Below are 15,778 nucleotides of genomic sequence, written 5' to 3'. Positions count from 1 at the left end.
TCCTTAACTTGTATACCATGCAAGGTGATGGAGAAGATCGTGAGAAAAAACCTGGTAGCACATCTGGAGAGAAGGGACTTTGTGACAAATCGACAACATGGGTTCAGGGAGGGTAAATCTTGCTTGACTGGCTTAATAGAATTCTATGACCAGGTAACACAGATTAAGCAAGAAAGAGAGGGCTAGGCGGACTGCATTTTCTTGGATTGTCGGAAATCCTTTGACACAGTACTGCATAAGAGGCTGGTACATAAGCTGGAGAGACAGGCAGGTGTAGCTGGTAAGGTGCTCCAGTGGATAAGGGAGTACGTAAGCAATAGGAAGCAGAGAGTTACGGTGAGGGGTGAGACCTCCGATTGGCGTGAAGTCACCAGTGGAGTCCCACAGGGCTCTGTACTCGGTCCTATCTTGTTTCTGATATATGTAAATGATCTCCCGGGCAGTATAGATTCAATTCTCTCAATGTTTGTGGACGATGCCAAAATTATTAGAAGGATTAAGACAGAAGAGGACTGTTTGAGGCTTCAAGAAGACCTAGACAAACTGCAGGAATGGTCGAACAAGTGGTTGTTAGAGTTTAACCCAACCAAATGTAATATAATGAAGATAGGTGCAGGGAGCAGGAGGCCAAATACAAGATATTATCTGGGAGAGGAAATTCTTCAGAAGTCAGAGAAAGAAAAAGACTTGGGAGTTGATATCACGCCAGACCTGTCTCCTGCAGCGCATATCAAGAGGATAACATCAGCGGCATATGCCAGGCTGGCCAACATACAAACGGCACTCAGAAATTTGTGTAAAGAATCATTCAGAACTTTGTATACCACATATGTCAGGCCAATCCTGGAGTATGCAGCCCCAGCATGGAGTCCATATCTAGTCAAGGATAAGACTAAACTGGAAAAGGTTCAAAGGTTTGCCACCAGACTAGTACCCGAGCTGAGAGGTTTGAGCTACGAGGAGAGACTACGGGAATTAAACCTCACTTCGCTGGAAGACAGAAGAGTTAGGGGGGACATGATCACCACATTCAAGATTCTCAAGGGAATTGATAGGGTAGATAAAGACAGGCTATTTAACACAAGGGGCACACGCACAAGGGGACACAGGTGGAAACTGAGTGTCCAAATGAGCCACAGAGATATTAGAAAGAACTTTTTTAGTGTCAGAGTGGTTGACAAATGGAATGCATTAGGGGGTGATGTGGTGGAGGCTGACTCCATACACAGTTTCAAGTGTAGATATGATAGAGCCCAATAGGCTCAGGAACCTGTACACCTGTTGATTGACGGTTGAGAGGCGGGACCAAAGAGCCAGAGCTCAACCCCCGCAAACACAACTAGGTGAGTACACACACACACACACACACACACACACACACACACACACACACACACACACACACACACACACACACACACACACACACACACACACACACACACACACACACACACACACACACACACACACATACATAGTAAGTACACAACCTTACGGACCCTCTCTCACCCTCTCACACTCCCATTCCTCCCCCCCCCCCTTCCCTGTACCAACTTCCTTCTTCTGTCTTCCTATCTCCCTATCTGTCTAGCTCATGTTTCAGGCCCTGCTGACCAACTATACCCCATACCCTTTCTCCAGCATCCCACTCCCCCCCTAGCACTCTCCCAACTCCCCCACCCCTCCTAAGCACAACCCCCTTCCTCTCCACTCCCCTATTCCTCCACTAATCCACTATTTCCACTCCACTCTCTCACCCCTTTCCACTCCCCCCTCACTCACCCCCCCTCTCTCACCCTACTCTCTCACTCCTCTCTCTCACCCCACTCTCTCATCCGGCCCCCACTCCTTCACCCCCTCTCTTCCCCCCCCCTTCCCTCACCCCTCTCACTCACCCCACTCTCTCACCCCACTCTCTCACCCCTCTCCCTCACCCTCTCTCTCTCTCTCTCTCTCTCTCTCTCTCTCTCTCTCTCTCTCTCTCTCTCTCTCTCTCTCTCTCTCTCTCTCTCTCTCTCTCTCTCTCTCTCTCTCTCTCTCTCTCTCTCTCTCTCTCTCTCTCTCTTTCTCTCTCTCTCACCCCACTTGCCCTCCTGACAAATCCTATCACAACATAACAGGAACAGGGGCAAGCATGATAGCCAGAGGTAATAGGGGAACAGGGAAACGTCAAGGTGATGAAATGAAGGAAATATTTGCCCAGTTTTTGGAGGATATCAAGAGTGAGGTATTGAGGATGATGGTGACTGGGTCTGTGGGGGTGTGGTATGGTGTGTGTGCAAGTGATGAACCTCCAAGTGCACAAGCTAGGTTAGTTTTTGAAGCCCTGCTGCCAGGTGCCAGGTTTCCTCCTCGGCACTGATGTCGTACTCCTTACTTACAAGACTACTTAGTACTGTCAGACACAGTCACTTAAACTACTATTTCCTATCTGAAGTGTTACATTTCATAATAAAATTACACAGTGGTTTTCCTTGGTATCACTCAGATGTCACGAGTTATGAATACTTTTTCAAAGAGCGAAGCAAATGTGTCCCTACTCCCTAGCCCTACCCGCATGTGTCAGACGAGTGAAGAATATGTGTGTGTATGTGTGTGTGTGTTAAACAATTTATCTTTATCTACCCTGTCGATTCCTCTTAGAATTTTGTAGGTAGTGATCATGTCTCCCCAAGTTCTCCTATCTTCCAGAGACGTTAGGTTCATTTCATGCATCCTTTCCTCGTAACTCATTCCTCTTAGTTCTGGGAATTGCCTAGTGGCATACCTTTGAAATTTTGTGTGTGTGTTTGTGTGTGTGTGTGTGTGTGTGTGTGTTTGTGTGCACTAACGAATTTGTCCTCAAGTTTTTGTGCCTGCAGGATCAACCAATATATCTTGGACCCCACCTTTCCAGACGCCAGTTGTCTAAAGCAATGACTCATGTCCTATATCCTTATCTTATAACGCTTTTAAAATTCTGAATAGAATTTGCTTCCACAACATGATCCCTTAGCTCGATCCATTTTCCCGCTACGCTTATGCTTAATGAAAACTTTATAGTATCCCTATAACTCACCTGAGTCTCAAGCTTCCACCCATGCCTCCTTTTTCTGTTGGTATTTATCGTGACCATTCCATCTATTTCCACTCTGCTAATCCCCCTAATTAATGTATATGACTCTATCATTTCTCCCTCTTTTGTCATGTTCTGTTCTTTCAGATGCGCTTCATATCCCCCTCGCAGTTCCGGGACGAGCATCGTCATGAATTTCTGAACTGTTTCCAGTTTCCCTGTAGTTTTCTTCAGGTGGAGCTCCATAACTGGGCGACATACTCTAAGACTGGTCTCACAGTGGCAGTGTGAAACGTTCTAAATGCCTTCCCTACTTATGTTCCTGAATGGTCATTTAACTTTTCCTAGCAATGAGTTTGGAGTTATGACCACTCCCAGATATCTTTCTTGATTTTTTATTGGAAGGTAGTTTTCCTTCATTGTTTACTGCCCCTTTGGTCTCGCGTTACCTGTTTCCTTTTCCATTACTTTACACTTGCTCATATTGAACTCCAGTAGCCATTTCTCTGACCATCTCTGCAACTTGTCCAAGTCCTCTTAGAGAATCCTACAATCCTCATCTGTGTGTGAATGTATTCACTTTGTTATACTCAGTTAGTTGTGCTTTCAGGGGAGGAAGTTAAGCTGCAGCTCTTTGGTCTCGCCTCTCAACTGTCAATCTACTGGTGCACAGGTTCCTGAGCTTATTGAGCTCTCTCATATCTACATTTGAAACTGTGTATGGAGTCTGTCTCCACCACATCACATCCTAATGCATTCCATTTATTAACTACTCTGACACTGACACGTTCTTTCAAGTGTCTCTGTGGATCATTTGGTTACTCAGTTTCCCGATGTGTCCCCTTGTACGTGTCCCACCCGTGTTAAATAATCCATCCTTCTCTGCCCTATCAATTTCCCTGAGAATTTTGTATGTGGTGATCATGTCAACCCAAACCCTTATGTCTTCTTGCGAAACGAGGTGCAATTAACGCAGCCATTCCTCGTAACTCATGCCTCTTAGTTCTGGGACTGGTCAGGTGGCATACCTGTGAACATTCTCCAGATTCGTCTTGTGCTTGACAAGATATGGACTCCATGCTGGGGGCCGCATACACCCAGATTGGTCTTACATATGTGGTATGCAATGATTTCTAACACAAGTTCATAAAGGCAGTTCTCCTTTTAGTCAGTCTTACATATGCCGCTGATGATATTCTTTTGATGTGGGCTTCAGGAGTCAGGTTCGGTGTGATATCAACTCTTAGATCTTTCTCTGTGTCAGTTTCGTGCAGGACATTGTCTCCCATTCGGTATCTAGTTTCTGGCCTCCTGTTCCCTATGCCTAGTTTCATTACCTTCCATTTACAAGGGTTGAACTCTAGTTGCTATTTGTTTGACAATTCCTCTAGTTTGTCTAAATCATCTTGTAGGCTCTTGATATCTTTCTCAGTGGTAATTTCCTCATAATTTTTGTATCAACAGTAAGCATTAAGAGGAACGAGTGTATTCCCTCTGGCAGATCATTTACCTATATTAGAAACAGGATAGGTCCATGGATTGAACCCTGTAGGACTCCACTGGTGACGTCTCGTTACTCTGAGACCGCACTCCTGACAGTGAATTGCTGTGTTCTGTTGCTTAGACACTCCCTTATCCAATAGAGTAACTTCCCTTTCCCTCCAGCTTGCATTTCCAATTGTGCATTTGCACATGTATGTGTCTGAATAAGTGTGCGAGAGAGAGAGAGAGAGAGAGAGAGAGAGAGAGAGAGAGAGAGAGAGAGAGAGAGAGAGAGAGAGAGAGAGAGAGAGAGAGAGAGAGAGAGAGAGAGAGAGAGAGAGAGAGAGAGAGAGAGAGAGAGAGAGAGAGAGAGAGAGAGAGAGAGAGAGAGGCAGAGAGAGAGAGAGAGAGAGAGAGAGAGAGAGAGAGAGAGAGAGAGAGAGAGAGAGAGAGAGAGAGAGAGAGAGAGAGAGAGAGAGAGAGAGAGAGAGAGAGAGAGAGAGAGAGAGAGAGAGAGAGAGAGAGAGAGAGAGAGAGAGAGAGAGAGAGAGAGAGAGAGAGAGAGAGAGAGAGAGAGAGAGAGAGAGAGAGAGAGAGAGAGAGAGAGAGAGAGAGAGAGAGAGAGAGAGAGAGAGAGAGAGAGAGAGAGAGAGAGAGAGAGAGAGAGAGAGAGAGAGAGAGAGGAGAGAGAGAGAGAGAGAGAGAGAGAGAGAGAGAGAGAGAGAGAGAGAGAGAGAGAGAGAGAGAGAGAGAGAGAGAGAGAGAGAGAGAGAGAGAGAGAGAGAGAGAGAGAGAGAGAGAGAGAGAGAGAGAGACAGACAGACAGACAGACAGACAGACAGACAGACAGACAGACAGACAGACAGACAGACAGACAGACAGACAGACTAAGAAAGTGAGGTACAGAGATACACAGATATACACAATTGAGGTACAGAGATACACAATTTTCATTGGCAAATTCTAAACAAAAATATACGCTCTGTTTCAACTCCTGGTGCAGGAAAGCTGTGGGTGGCGCTGCTGGTGAGTGTGGTGTCGTGGGGCGCGACCCTGTGGTTGCTGCAGAGAGCGTGGCAGAAGGTGGCTGGAGGCCGTCCAGTAGGACTCATCACCTCCCTCTTGTATGGTTATGGTGCTCTCTTGCAGAACCTGCCCTCTGACCCCTCCGTCAGCGACACCGGCAGGGTAATATGTTTATATTGAACTCAATTTCTCAACACCTAATTTGAGCGATTATGTGGTTGTTATTTTTTAATATTATTCGGGAGTAGACTGTATAATAAAATATTTAATAGTGGACTATTCACCATAAGTATAACCATTCCGCACTTCCCCGTCCCCTTGTCGTCCTCACCATACCCCCCTTCCTGTCTCCTTGTCCTCCCATCATTCCCCCCTACCCCACCCATCCCCTCGTCCTCCCCACCATCCCCCACTCCTCTGGCCTCTCGTCCTCCCCACAATCCCCCACTCCTCTGGCCTCTCGTCCTCCCCACTATTCCCGATATCCTTGTCCTCCCCACCATCACTAACTCCCCGTCCCCTCGTCCTCCCCACCATTCCCCACTCCCATGTAAAATGCGTTCCTAAATGATGTGATGTTCTCATCAGAAAAAATGGGAACATCAAATGATCTGATGTTCCCATCACTGAAAAATAAGAACAGTTAAAGAAACGAAATGAAAAACAATTAACAAATAAACAATACTCACAAAATGAGCGGTAAGGTAAATGACACAGCTCAATTTCAATGCAATGTCACATTAAATAATTAAATCAAAATGAAAATCAATCGAAATGTATGAAAATTCAGTTTAACAGTGCAATCAAAAACACTGAATTGGATTTGTAAAATATTTAGCAAAGTGTATGTTGCTTTTACGTCCAAGAGATGGTGCTGCTAAAAAAAATCTTTTAACATGTCACAGGTGTGGCATGTGTATAGTAAGTATATAAAAACATGCACGTATTCACATGCAACGTTGTGTCAAAATTTCAAGACAAGGCAAGATGTGACGTCACTGGCTCATCCAGGGTGGTACTTCCTGACCGTAGTGCGGTCGTGCTCAGATTCTGGGTCCAGGTTAAGCCGGCTCGATGCCTCGCAGCTTCCTTTCGTCAGTCCCTTCACACTCTCGCCCCACAGGTCTGTGTCATACTGGACACAATAGGTAGCACACTGGGATGGACTTACCAATGAAGTACAGACTCAACACCTTCCCTACTCTACCGACACAATTTCGACTGTTAGCAGACTGTCATGACTTCCAGGTGACAAGGTTTTTCTTCCTGTCTGTCTGTCACTCTCAGACCGGGTTGCTCTACCGACTGAGTTGACTGGGCTGAGGCCTCTTCAGCAGCTGTCAAACCTCGCCCCTCACTGAGCACTTGGTCACTGACCTGCTCGTTCATCAATCTCTCAGCGACCGTTCGTTTGTCTGAACGATCTTCCAACAGCCTGGCAGATTGGTCCAGAATATCCACTTCACTTGTGGGAACCTCAGCTACCTTAGCCTCACCACTGGTAACATCAAGCAGACGTTTACTCTCCTGAGTGGTGTTAACCCTCGCAGGTCTGGCTGGCTGACAGGACGTGGCGGGATCACCTGATCCGGGCCACACCCGTCTCACTGGGCTCACCTCCGTTTTCTGTGAATTGATAGAAGGAAAATTGCTCCTTTTTCCTTTTACCTCATGCACCTGATCTTTCGCCTGATAAGAGGCGACCATGACTTCCTCAGCTGGCGGCCGTGTGACATCGCCGTCAGCTGGTGAGAGCCATCTGAGTCCCTCTGAATTAGTTCTCGTTTTCTGTGCAATAGGGAGAGAAGGATGGCTCCTGTTTCCTTTCACCTGCTGCCTCTCTTCTTCTGTCTGGGCGGCGGTGATCTCTGCTCGACCGGCCGGCTGACGCTTGGTGCCAACGCCAGCGGGTTTAACCTTCCTCTCACCTGTTCCTGTTTCCTCTGGGTCATTTCCACAGGACAGACCCACCTGGTTCCCTATACCAGGAGTATTACCTATCAAAAGTCCATACACTGCCTTTCTACTTAGCGCAGCTTTGATCTTACCTTTGATATATGGGGTGTCTACCAACACGGACACTTCTTCCATGTCCTTACCAGTGCCATCTGGGTACTGGACACGGAGGGTTCGACCTGTTCTACTCTCAGGCTCAACCAAACTGCTCCTGACCATGTTAACTGTAGCACCCCGGTCTCGAAAGACACTCGTCCATTTCCCATTAACTCTTCCTCTAGTTAACTCGAGTGTGTCTCTTAGGGCATCACCTCCCATGGTACTCATGTCTGTAACTTGCACCTTGGTCACCTTAGTCTTAAGCCTAGTGCTGCTCGGGCACTTAGCTGCTCGGTGACCTGCCATGTTGCATGTGAAGCACCTGGGTCCCTTAACCTTGGGTTTCTGTTGGTGTCCCTTAGACTTACTTTCTCTAGGTTTGGCTCCCTTACTTGGAGCTTGAGTAAACCGTTCAACCTTCATCACACATCGATCTAGGTATGCATCCCTAGGATCGATCTTCTCCTCTCTTGGCAATAGAGGAGGGATCTCTACTTTCAGCGCCGGTACCTCTGAGCTTGGCGCGGTAGGAGGGGCTTGACTCCCCGTCCTTGCTTGCCTGGGATTGCAATTTCCAATCTAGTCAACCTGTCGTGGTGGGCATTCCACATGTCGGCCACAAATTTCGCCTTACTCCGTGCAGTTCCAAAGCATCAGCTTGAGCTGCTAGGTACTCTAAAGTAATTTCCTCCTGGGGTTGTTCAGTCCCCCTCCTGAGAGGTTGTTCTGGTATCTGATTGACTTCATATGAAGCGTGTCTGTGGCTCAAGGCATCAGCCCTTAGCCTAGGCTGGAGTTGCGACTCCACTTCCTTTTCCTGGGGTGGACTCAATCCCACACCCCCTGACATACCGACTATACCACGGTCGGCTAGGGGAACTCCCTTGTCCCCAAGATCACTTCTGTTTGCTTTTACTGGACGTAGACGCCGTACATAGACCTTATGGTCCTCAACATACTGTTGACATTCCTCATCTGTGCGAATGTCTCTATCCTTTGGCAACATGCCATACCTAGCCGCGTACAGAGACATGTACTTGTACCTATAATCCTCATCTATTCTGAGTGTGTGGTGTGTGTGTACCTAATCGGAGACGGCCGATTTGTGTGCGTGTACCTAATGGGAGCCGGCCGGCCGAGCGGACAGCACACTGGACTTGTGATCCTGTGGTCCCGGGTTCGATCCCGGGCGCCGGCGAGAAACAATAGGCAGAGTTTCTTTCACTCTATGCCCCTGTTACCTACGAGTAAAGTAGGTACCCGGGTGTTAGTCAGCTGTCACGGGCTGCTTCCTGGAGGTTGAGGTCTGGTCGAGGACCGGGCCGCAGGGACACTAAATCCCCGTAATCATCTCAAGATAACCTCACGAATTGTGCTAACTGACAACAGACACACCCACAACAATATTGTTCTGCAATGTTCTGCACACTTTTCTTCCTAGGTTTCTCAACTTGATGAGTCTTACTTTCCTGATAATGAACCAAAAGTCTCGAGCCCCACGTTGGGCGCCATGATGTGAGAGTCTTGGTGTGACTTGATTAAGTGGGAATAAATGAAATTGGTATAAGGAATTGAGCTCGGAAAATTTCTAAGAATTTTTTTTATTCTTTAACCTTTATTCCTGTCGTGATATTCAACTAGGTCGCCTGAGGAAGGACTTGCTTAGCTAACACACCAGTGTAGTAAACAGCTCATTCCTCACTTTGGGGCCATGTATGAACAATTGACTAGGCGCGAGCAAACGCCGAGACCCCAATGAAAATTGAAATCCCCTCCACTAGGCCGCTGACCTTCGCCATTCGCCGAAGCGAATCTAATAAATAGGTCCTGGGGTCTCTCAACAATAATTTATTTTTGTGTGGTGCCGTATATTTGGTCCAAAACTCCGAATCAGTCTCAATTTGATTAGTCGAGTGTGTCAGAACACTTGCATAACAATCATATTGTGTGGGGGTTTAACGAAAAGATAGTGTTAAACATAACAACTTCGTTTATTCAATAAAGTACTAACTACTACAAAAAACAAAAAGAAATATCAATGACAATACTCGAAATCCTTCCTGTGACACTATCAATGACAGCTAGACACCAGCCCCTCGGACTGCATAATGAACTAACTCGAACATAACCGTGAACACAGAGGAATCAACACGAAACAAGAACTAACAGATCTATAATCACAATTACAACAAATGACACAGTAGGTTCTGAAACACGTCTCTAGTAACCTCCTACTGTTCTACGCCTCAGTGCAATCTGCTCCTGCAATAGCGGATGCAATGCAATCAAATCAGTAGCCTTTCAATGACATCAATGACTAATGGGTTCACTGGCAACCCTTCCTCAAATTAATCCTTACGTTAAAACCTTCCCCACGGACGATCAACGATCAATAACAATTTTATTTAGGTTAATAACTAAATAAAATTTACGTTAATTTAACAACTCTTACAACTGTCACTAGTAACGCGGAAATTACACAACACTCTACCTGTCGAGCATTCAGTGAGAAAATCCCATTAATCCCTGTATTCCTAGACAGCCGATTATTCTCTTTTCTAGTTACGTTAATTTACGTTAATCGGTTACTAATCACTCAACGATGGTAAACTCTAATTTACAATATCCAACGTGCTAAGAGAACGTTAATCACTCTTGAATACCTTTAGAGTAATTAATTACTATCCTCAAGATCAAAAATGAAAAAATTAAATAAGCAATCTTTCACACTGGCTCAGCAATTAACATTAAGGTATGAATTCCATCTAAGCCTTCCATACTCAGACCAATTCAGGTGGTTAATAACAGTAATTAAGCACCACGTTTACGTTATTCTAAAATGACGTTACTCCTCCCACGAGTCAATCAAGTGCCGGTACTTCCGGACAGATAAATAACGACGTTACGTTAATGGAACAATGGAGCCTTCGTGTGAGTCGATCAAACAATGATCGAGGTTAATTACTTTGACTTCCTGAAACACGTCAATTACCCGGCCCACTGACCGTTAATTACGACAGACAATACTCTAATTCTTATCTGGCTGATGGCTAGGCTTCTTGAGACAACCATAGCTGCTTACAGGACAGTAAATTAACCCAAACGTATTCTACGTTACTCAAATTGTCAAAGAACAAATTTTCTTAAAGCAATGGGCGTTCCCTTGGTTACGTTATATTAATTGCCTCGCAATCACCTCACTGAATACTGGACTTCGATGTCCTACCAGATAACAGGAGAATAAAAAACCCAAGTACTCGTCTACAGCCGAGTTCACCCTCGACAATGAGAAATCACACTAACAAATCACAGTGATTTACGTAACAATCCGGTTGCAATGACAATACTGCAGAACCTAGTAAAGTAACATACAGGACATGAACCCTCTAGAACACTGCCCCACAATGGCTTTACTGAACTGCAATCACATACGGTGATGCTCAACACTAGCAACAATCACCATCAAATAACAACCCCTTTGCAATAACACACACGGCAAGTACTCTAATTTCCAAGTATTAGAATACTGCACAACACTTACTGTTGCAAATGACCCCAGTGCTATCATTACCCCTTGGAACACAGGTCCACACATTGCAATCACTGTAACACTGTAAAGTGTTTGGTTTAGTTTATTTAAAATATATATAGTACATGAGTCACAGACAGGGATTTGGAAGGGCGCCAGGTTGTCGGCCTGAGATCTCACACCTCAAAGCGTTAATGACCCCAAGTGACCTGAGGTCAGATCATGAGAATTTCACCTTGCTTCTGCTAATCTTATAATTGTAGCCTGTTTGCCTTCAAACATGCCGACGTTCAAGGAGTGGCTTGGTAGAGAGCCGGAGGCTATCTACTTGTGGGCGGAGTTAGCTACTAGGTTTCCCAATATATACTCGGAGAGCTATCGATTCGAGAGTATTAAGCATTAAGAGACAGAACGGCAGTCAGCAGAGCAGAGAAGACGTCCCTAGCAGGGAGGCTGTCGGCCGGCAGGGCGAGACAGTCTCTGTCAAGCTACAGACCCCCCCCTTCCCTCTATCCAGCTATAGGCAACCACTTGGTGAGTTGAGCAGTAAGGTGACTTGGTCGTGTTTTACAAGTGTTGTGTGATGATCAGGGGCAGTCAGTTGTAGTGTTCTCAAATTCTTGGAGGATGACTCACTTTGAATATTAATCTTTAACATTCTAATTGGATTGCTTAAGTTATGATACTTATCATGAAAAATATAATTGTTGAATTTATTATTTAAATGGACTTTATTTTGTTCCCTGAGATTTTGAGTGGAGGTGAGAAAGCCTCTGTGGTTACTGGTTTCATGGTTTAGAATGAGTACATGATTGGAGTTGATACATGGTACAGAGGGAACATACGAATGATGACCTTGATAACATCTTTTGAGAATTTTGTGATACAGACAAGTTCCATTCCTTGTCTTGTATGTAATGATCATGAATGGATGGTGGCAGCATTTCGTCTTCTACTATCTACTCTTCTACTTCTACTATCTACTCTTCTACTTCTACCTATCTACACCTCTCCCTCCACCCCTCTCTAAACTCTCACTTTCAACTAATGACCCTCCTCGCTCCTCCCACCTCTCTCCTCTCTCACCCCAAACCCTCACTAATTACTTCACTATTCATTCCTTTCCTTTCGTTTTCTCTTATACGTTTGTGGCAATGATTCTGTATTCTAGAGTTCTCTCTAGAGTTTCGGGTAGCTGATCCAGTTACGGCGCCTTGTAGTCTTAGCACCTAGGTAGTCAAATACCTAGGTTACAAGGTGTTGAACGAGAGAGGTTACCTTAGGAATTCTAGAGGTGCTCTAGAATAGTTAGCTAACTGGGGACGGGATAACGGACTAGAGAGAGCTGTTTCCCCCGGCCTCGTTAGTTAACTGGGGGGTGGAATAATGTGTGGGAACCGACCTGTGAGATTTATATTTGTTTAATTTATATGAATTTATATTTTCGTTAATTTATATACTTCGATAGCAATTTGTATAATGATAAGTGGACTGTATTTCTGCAATAATCTCTTAATCTCACAAATCGATCCTCTACACATTAGGGGGGGGGGTTATTAAATTAATATATATGCAGCCAATCAAACTACAGAATTAACTACATACATTGAAGAGGTTCCTTATCTTATAGTACAGCAGGCTAGTCCACCAGGTATAACTAGGGTGTAGACACCAAATTATCCTCTTTGAGGTAGCTTCCATCACCCAGTAACTGGTGCACAAATCTTGCATCCTCGTCTTGACCTGTCAAAAGTGCGCTAGCTGTGAAGCCAGAATCCTAGTATATGACAGGTATTTCAGAGAAACATTGTACATGGAACAATAAAGACCTGGCTTAATTACCTTTAGTATGAGGCGATTTCGCGTTCTAACCGGCTAACCCTACCCAATGACATTAATGGCCACTAATGATAGATAATGGGTTTCGGAAAGAACACTTAACTTGAATTTGTAGACAGCGTGTTGATAATGGTACACCTTAAGTTTCCATAACACTACGTCCAAGTAAAATTAACAGGAGCCGAATTTGCTCCCGTGTGAGCCTCTGGTCTCGTATAAACAATGGCTGTTTAACACTCCATACTATTGACGTTACTGGCCGACATTGTCCAGATAAGATAGGAGCCAAATTTGCTCCTCACGTCTCGGAGGTGACACAACAATGGCCCCCTCCTTCCTCCCTCTGACCTGGCTTACATTGTCCACATGTCAGAAAGTGATAGAAGGGTCACATTTACTCTACTTTAATATTGATAATTAAGTTAATTTTTATAAGATGTTTTTATGATGGTAAAGTCCAAAGACTAATGTATTTAAGAATAATTCCCAGCAGAATAGCTGGTGAATTTATAATGGTATGTGGTGATGATATCCCGTTTTCTTTAGACGGTAATTCCACTACAAGTTACGTTTTCTATGGGTAACTTGTTTATACAATACAGCTATTATCTGTATGATTATTAAATGGTGTCGGATTTTCCGACATAATTCCCTGGGGGCTGCTCACGGGTCGAAGTCCTCTTTAGAACAGACGAACACCGATACTCCTCCTTCGAATTATTAGATTAATTTGATGTTAGTAGTTAGTAATCACACATTTGTGCGTCTGTTCGTACAGGACGGATGTCCCGTACTAGAGTTGTAGGGGTTAGAAGTCTAATGCGATTTCATTTCCCTGTCAACTCTTGAAAGGCTAATATTCAAGCCTTATTACATATTATTTAACCCAGAAGACTGGATGTGATCAAGTATTACAGTCAAGTATGATTCAGGGACTGCAGTGAGATCAGTGACATTAGATATAACTTGAAGTTTGTTCAGGTAACTGGTCACTGATATATAAACACTGAGGCCCAAGGAATACATCTTGATTAAATAATAAATGTATCAAATCAGTCATCAGATTTATTAGGGTTTAATTTAGTTAATTGATTTAGAAGATTGAATAGCTCATCATTAAAGTAAAGTATGGTTCTGAGACTGCAGTGGATTCAGTGACATTGGTCGCAGTGACTTGTAGCTGTTTTAGGCTACTGTTCACTGATTTGCCACTGAGGCCTCATGAACTCATCTTCAGCTTTAAATGATGATACTAACATCAACCTCTGTTGGTATAGTCAGCTGTAATCTCCTTAGTATAATGCTACTGGAGAAATATAATCAGCTGACAAATTTAGATTTCTATTGGTATTGTTTATCTGCAGGCATAGGTCTCCTCAGGCTTGATACTGGGCCTGAGAGTAATTTACCATCCTGCAGAGTTTAACATGGTTATACCCTGATATTTAGTAGGGCTACCGATGAATCGATGACAATAGTCTGTCCCTACAAGGAGACCGAAGTCGGTGAGGTGATCAGACTTAATATTATCTGCCAATTTTATTCCTCTATTTCTCAGGAATTTGGCTGTTGCTCTCAGACCTTGAACTTGTAGGTCTACTGGTATTTTGTCCACCACAATGGCTTGTACTCGACAGACGTACCTGCCTAAGCGTACTGATGGTTGTACCACCTGGTAGACTTGAGGTCCTGCATCTGTTACAAACCCTGAGATGTTCAATGACGTCTGGGCTACAGGCCTTAATTGTAATTCATCTGCCAACCTTTTAGTGATGTATGTTCTCTGGGATCCTTGGTCAAACAACCCTCGGGTATGGACCTTGGCCCTCTTATTCAGGATGGTAATTTGGGCAGTAGGCAAAGTCGTATTACCTTTAGACTTTGCCGATTGGACACTCTTGTTTGTTGCACCTTGCAGTACTGTACTGTGGTGGGAATGCTATCTTCCACCTTGGGTTTGGAGACGTTGTTTTGGTGTCTCTGCACAATGCTGCATGGTGCTGACCTTTGTTACACCTATTACAGGTGTTGTAATTGGGTATCACAGTCGATGATGTTTATGTTTCCTGAGGCACCTCGTGCAATGTTGCAAATCTTTGAGTCGCTCAACACGGGCGTCACTATCAGGAAAATTAGAGCAGTGGTATATTGAATGTTTCTCATTGCAGAACAAACATGTTCCATAGCTTCCAGTACCCTTTGGTGTCACGTTCTTGGGTGACACAGTAACTATAGGCTTGGAGGGTCCCACTGCATATACGCCCACACTGCCACTGTTCCACTTTGGTGTTGAATTATATTGTCTAGATTGATTTGGAGTACCTTTGGTACTCTGTGGTTTACTATTATTGGTTTCTGAGGGTTTACTTGGTGGTTTTAATTTGTCATGTGTTCGTAATTGATGAACTACTGACTTTAAACCTTCAGATATTTCATTCATGGATAAGATGCTTTTATTGTAATGAGCACTCATTTGTCTCAATATGTCCCTAGGTATTTTCTCCTGGACAATTATTTTCAAGACCCACTCAGCCCCGTTTGTATCTGCTGTCAGGCTGAGGGCATTCATCAATGATTCTACCTCCAGCTTGAAGACTTGGAGTGAATCAGCTGAAGCCTCCGGTGGGGTTAAATGCAACAGCTCATGAACTAAATGTGATGTTCTTACTTCTGGATCAGCATAATTATCCTTGAGGAGTTTTACTGCCAGATCATAGCCGTCATTAGTTAATCTCAGATGGGATACTACTGTTTTAGCCTCACCTGATAATTGGGCTTGCAAATAAGAG

The sequence above is a fragment of the Procambarus clarkii genome, chromosome 9 (assembly GCF_040958095.1).
Source record: "Procambarus clarkii isolate CNS0578487 chromosome 9, FALCON_Pclarkii_2.0, whole genome shotgun sequence".
In the NCBI taxonomy this organism is placed as follows: Eukaryota; Metazoa; Arthropoda; class Malacostraca; order Decapoda; family Cambaridae; genus Procambarus; species Procambarus clarkii.
Note: the sequence above shows the minus strand (reverse complement) of the source record.